This window comes from Theropithecus gelada, chromosome 5, assembly GCF_003255815.1.
Source record: "Theropithecus gelada isolate Dixy chromosome 5, Tgel_1.0, whole genome shotgun sequence".
NCBI classification, from domain to species: Eukaryota; Metazoa; Chordata; class Mammalia; order Primates; family Cercopithecidae; genus Theropithecus; species Theropithecus gelada.
Window position 1 is genome coordinate 3,511,236 of NC_037672.1, and position 6,375 is coordinate 3,517,610.

Below are 6,375 nucleotides of genomic sequence, written 5' to 3' on the forward strand. Positions count from 1 at the left end.
GGCAGCCTGGACAGCGGCTGGGGGACTGAGGCTGGTGCCCGAGCCCCAGGATCCTCAGAGTGGGGGCCTCCAGCAGCCGGTTCTCGGGCTGTGAACCGCATGGCTTCAGCCCCACCTCACCCACATCCGATGTGAGCCGCCCCTGATCCTTCACCTGTGAGCGGTGAGCGTTTTCCCATGATTCTTCGGCCTCTGTTGAGATAAATGTCCACATTTTCCCTTTGGCTCCACTAACATGATGGCTTCTGTGATAGGTTTCCTTCCTTCCTTCCTTCTTTCCTTCCTTCCTTCCTTCCTTCCTTCCTCCCTCCCTCCCTCCTTCCCTCCCCCACTCCTTCCTTCCTTCCTTCCTTCCTTCCTCCCTCCCTCCCCCACTCCTTCCTTCCTTCCTTCCTCCCTCCCTCCCCCACTCCTTCCTTCCTCCTTTCCTGCNTCCTTCCTTCCTTCCTTCCTCCCTCCCTCCCCCACTCCTTCCTTCCTCCTTTCCTGCCTCCCCTCCTCCTTCCTTCCGTCCCTCCCTCCCTCCCTCCCTCCCTCTTTTCTTTCTTCCTTCTTCCTTCCTTCCTTTCTTCCTTCCTTCCTTCCTTCCTTCCTTCCTTCCTTCCTTTCTTTCTTTCTTTCTTTCTTTCTTTCTTTCTTTCTTTCTTTCTTTCTTTCTTTCTTTCTTTCTTTCTTTCTTTCTTTCTTTCTTTTCTTTCTTTTCTTTCTTCTTTCCTTTCTCTCTCTCTTTCTTTCTTTCTTTCGTCTTGTTTTTTTCGACAGGGTCTCGCTCTGTCACCCAGCCTGGAGTGTAGTGGCGTGATCTCAGCTCACAGCAGTCTCTGCCTCCTAGGCTCAAGCAATTCTTCTGCCTCATCCTTCCGAGTAGCTGGGATTACAGGCACCTGCTACCACGCCCAGCTAATTTTTGTATTTTTAGTAGAGATGGGGTTTCACCATGTTGCCCAGACTGGTCTTGAACTCCTAACTTCAAATGATCCACCCGACTCGGCCTCCCAAAGTGCTGTGATTACAGGCGTGAGCCACTGCGCCCGGCACATGATAGATTTTCTAACTCAGGTTGGCCTTGCATTCCTGGAGTGAATGGTATTGAGCTGGAGTGAGAGCTGGGGTCTTCCCTTTGCCCCTCCCACTTGTGCCCTGCTTGTTCCCCTTGTGCTCTGCCTGGGGAGGCTGACCTCCGTGGTCTGCAGTGGGCTGTGCATTCTGTTGTTTCTTGTTGGGCTATTGGGAGCTTCAGCAGGAGATCGGGGCAGGGGAGAGAGACTAGGCATGTATTTTCCTGGCTCCCTTTCTTTGGGGTCACCTCAGTGTTTCAGGTAGAATTATGTCCTAAAATTCATTTGATGGCTGGGCACAGTGGCTCACACCTGTCATCCCAGCACTTTGGGAGGCCCAGGTAGGAATTCAAGACCAGCCTGGGCAACATGACAAAACCCAGTCTCTACAGAAAAATTCGCCAGGCATGGTGGCACGCACCTGTAGTCTCAGCTACTCAGGAGGCTGAAGGGGAAGGATCACCTGAGCACAGGAGGTGGAGGTTGCTGTGAGCCGTGATCACGCCACTGCACTCCAGCCTGGGTACAGAGCAGGATCCTGTTTTAATAAATAAATTAATTAATTCAGATGTTGAAGTCCTAACCCCTAGTAGCCCAGCATGGGACTGTATTTGGAGATAGAATGTTTAAAAAGGAAGTCAAGTTCAAATTAGGTCATTAGGATGGGCACTAACTCAACATGACTGGTGTCCTAATAAGAGGAGGAAATTTGGACTGTCCACCCAAAATAATCGAAAGGGTCAGAATCCAGTTTAAAAGAGCATATGCAGGCACGAAGCTGAAAATAGCCACTCGGGACACACAGACTCCAGAGGATTACAGCCAGTGCCCCAAAGCCAAAAAGTTAAGGTCTTGCTTATATAGGCAGAAAAGAAACAAATGTAACAGGGTTACAGTGTTTCCCATGCAAGGCTGGTTTATGAGTCACAGCAATTTGAATACTCACAGCTTCTTTTCCTTTTCCAATGTGAAAGAGTATATTCAATGGTCTGTCTTAGACCAGGTGGTGGCCAGTGAGGTCTCTGTGTAAGAGAAGTCAGAGGGGAGCAAATCTACAGTGAACAGTGAAGATCAACATGAAGAGGGAAGGGGTCTTCCCTGGTGTCCTGTAGTCGTTTATAACATTTTACCAAACAATGTAGGTAAAGAAAAGGCTAATCTATAAATCAGAGGAACAAAGGTTACAGCTGTCTAAGCTACAGCTGCCTGTCATATGCAACTCAGGTCCTATAATCATGTTCCTTGAAAATGCAAAATAATTTAAAGTTCCAACAGCTTTGGTTTTGAATGGCTTCTTTTTACAGGACACAGACGTGTACACAGGCAATGGGAGAGTCCCGGGGAGAAGATGGCCGTCCATAAACCAGGGCCAGAGGCTTGGAGCAGGTGTTCCCTTCCGGCCTCCAAGGGAGCCAAGCCTACTGCCACCTGGGTTTTGGACTTCTGGTTTCCAGAACTGCGAGGTGATAAGCTTCTCTTGTCGAAGGCCCCCAGTCTGTGGTAGTTTATTATGGTCCCCGTAGCAAACAAATGCCCTCAGGTTGGCTGCATCCTGGGACTGAAGGTCAGCGCTGCTCCGAAGATGTAAATGACTTTCTCCTTCTGAGGCTCCAGGGTCCACTCCCGCCATTGCCAGGATTCTAGAACTGGTGTGGCCCCTCCACCTGAACCAAGCCCAGGCTCCCAAGTTTCTGACTGTGATTGTCCACAGCTTTGTATATAAAAACCCTTCTTGAACTGTTCCACCATGTCTACCCACCTATTGGTACCCTGACTGATACGTGCTGTATTGGTTTTTAAAAACTTTTTAAAATTTATGTTTTATTTAGGATTTTGCATGTATGTTTATGAGATTGGCCTGTAATTTTCCTTTCCTATATTCTCTGAATGACTGTTATCAAGGCTATCCCAGCCTCATAAAATAAGTTCTTCTTTTATCAAAATTCACTGGAAAATTCTGTATATAGTTGGAAGGATCTATCCTTTGAAAGCTAAATGGAATTCACCCATAAAATTACCTGTCTTGGTGTTCTCTTTACAGGATTATATTTCTTTTTTTTTTTTTTTTTTTTTTGAGACGGAGTTTTGCTCTGTAGCCCGGGCTGGAGTGCAGTGGCCGGATCTCAGCTCACTGCAAGCTCCGCCTCCCGGGTTCTCGCCATTCTCCTGCCTCAGCCTCCGGAGTAGCTGGGATTACAGGCGCCCGCCACCTCGCCCGGCTAGTTTTTTGTATTTTTAGTAGAGACGGGGTTTCACTGTGTTAGCCAGGATGGTCTCGATCTCCTGACCTCGTGATCCACCCGTCTCGGCCTCCCAAAGTGCTGGGATTACAGGCTTGAGCCACCGCGCCCGGCCTACAGGATTATATTTCACTACTGATTCAATGTCTTTAATAGTTATGGGACTAGTTTTATTTCTTCTTGAGCCAGTTACAGGAGGTTATGCTTTTATAAATTTATCTGTCAGCCGGGTGTGGGGGCTCATGCCTGTAATCCCAGCACTTTGGGAGGCTGAGGCAGGTGGATCACGAGGTCAGGAGTTTGAGACCAGCCTGGCCAACATGGTGAAACCCCATCTCTACTAAAAATACAAAAATTAGCCGGGCGTGGTGGCAGGCGCCTGTAATCCCAGCTACCTGGGAGGCTGAGGCAGGAGAATCACTTGAACCTGAAGGTTGCAGTGAGCCGAGACCCTGCCACTGCACTCCAGCCTGGGCAACAGAGCGAGACTCTGTCTCATAGAAAAAGAAAAGAATTCATCTGTCTAATTTTTTATATTCATTGACATAAAGTTGTTCCTAGTTTTAATGGTTAATATTAAGTGTCAACTTGACTGGGTTGAAGGATGTAAATTATTGTTTCTGAGTGTATCTGGGTGTTTCTGGGTGTTGCCAGAAGAGATTAACAGTTGAATCAGTGGACTGGGAGAGGAAGATGCACTTTTAGGAAGGTCCACTGTGATGTTTAATCCTGAGTGTCAACTTGATTGGATTGAAGGATGCAAAGTATTGATCCTGGCTGTGTCTGTGGGGATGCTGCCAAAAGAGATTAACATTTGAGCCAGTGGGCTGGGGAAGGCAGACACACTCTTAATCTGGGTGGACACCATCTAATCAGCTGCCAGCGTGGCTAGAATATAAGCAGGCACAAAACATGAGAAGACTAGACTGGCCTAGCCTCCCAGCCTGCATCTTTCTCCCATGCTGGATGCTTCCTGCCCTTGAACATTGGACTCCAAATTCTTCAGTTTGGGACTTGGACTGGCTCTCCTTGCTCCTCAGCTTGCAGACAGCCTATTGTGAGACCTTGTAGTCGTGTGAGTTAATATTTAATAAATTCCCCTTTATATATGTATATCTATCCAATTAGTTCTGTCCTTCTAGAGAACCCTAATACAGATTTTGGTACCAGGAGTGGTTCTAGATGAACAGAATATTAAGGATGGAGTTCTTTTGTTGGTTTTGGGGTTTCTGGAGTTGCCTGCTTAATATGATTAGACCCCAAAATGCTAAGGACTCTACTTCTAATGGTATGGAGAATGCTGACAGTCGTTGGCATGAACTGTTTAGAGAATTATGAAAAAAAATGCATTTGACAGTCCTGATTCATTGGTCATGAGAGGCAAGGAGTTTAGTGACTCTATACATAATACCTTTGACCATATGTGGATAACCAAGGAAGATAATGAAGCTGGTTGGTTGCTCCTAAAGTTCAGTGGACAAAGTGATGAAAGAAAATGATGAACTCAGGGATTCTAACTCCCAGCTTCAGAAGCAGAGACCGAGCCTCAAATCTTCTAAAATTGCCCTCAGTGAGAGTCTTTTCTCCTGTAGAGAAAGAGCTGAAATCATGGAAAAACAGACACAAGCTCTTACCATGCGAGTGACTGACCTGCAATGAAAGGTATGTGCACAGCCTTGCCAGGTGTCCACTGTTAGAGTGAGTGCATTGATTGGAGAAGAATGGGACCCTGCAACTTGGAATGGGGATGTATGGGAGGATCCTGATGAAGCTAGGGATGCTGAATTTGTAAACACTGATGAACCTTTATTTACTAGAAGAAAGAGCTTCCCCATCCCCAGTAGTGACAACATTCCCTCCCTGACCCATGCTGCCATCAGCCTTTCCACATGGGTGTGAGGAGATAAATCCTGCGCTACCTGAGGCAACAGTGATGGCCACCCCTGAGGCAGTTGCCAGGCAAGATAATGTTGATTCTCCTGAGGAAACACCCCCAACATCCCTGTTTGCTTCTAGACCTATAACTAGACTAAAGTCCTGGTGGGCCTCTAGAGGTGAGGTTGAGAGTGTGACCCACGAGGAGGTGTGCTACACTTGAAAAGAACCATTTGAGTTCCCTAACTGATATAAACAGAAATCTGGAGAACCGGCATGGGAATGGATATTAAGGGTGTGGGATAATGTTGGAAGGAACATAAGAGTTGGATCAGGCTGGATTTATTGATTTGGGCCCACTAAGTAGGGACTGTGCATTTAATGTCACAGCTCAGAAGTTAAAAAAGGTTCTAATAGTTTATTTGCTTGGTTGACTGAAATATGGATTAAAAGATGGCCCACTGTGAGCGAGCTCAAACTGCCTGATCCTCTACATTGGCTTAATGTAGAGGAGGGGAATCCAAAGGCTTAGGGAGACTGGGATGGTGGAGTGGATTAGTCACTTTAGACCTACTCATCCCAGCTGGGAGCGTCCAGAAGATATACCCTTGACCAATGTCTTGTGAAATAGATTTTTGAGGGCAGCACCTGCATCTTTGAAGGGCCCTGTAATTGCTCTTCTCTGTATGTCAGATCTAAGGGTGTGAACCGCAGTCACTCAACTACAAAATTTAAACATGATGGGAATAACTGGATCCTGACGTGGCAGGGGCCAAGTGGCAGCACTCAACCATCAAAGGCAAGGTGGGCATAGCTACCATAATGGACAGCAGAGGCAAAGTGGCAATCAGAATAGTCTGACTCGTGTAGAGCTCTGGCATTGGCTAATTAATCACAGTGTTCCTAAAAAGTGAAATTGATAGGAAACCTACTGCAATCCTACTTAATTTATGTAAGCAGAAAACTTCTAGGTCGAATGGACAAAAGACTAATATGAATTATAAAAACAGAGAATCACAGCACCTCAATCAATTTCCGGACTTGAGACAGTTTACAAACCCAGAACCCCTTGAATGAAGGGGAGGCTGGGTCCCCTTGAGGAAGGACTCCACTATGCTACCGGCAATTTATGCTGTTAATCTTTCTTTCTTTCTTTCTTTCTTTCTTTCTTTCTTTCTTTCTTTCTTTCTTTCTTTCTTTCT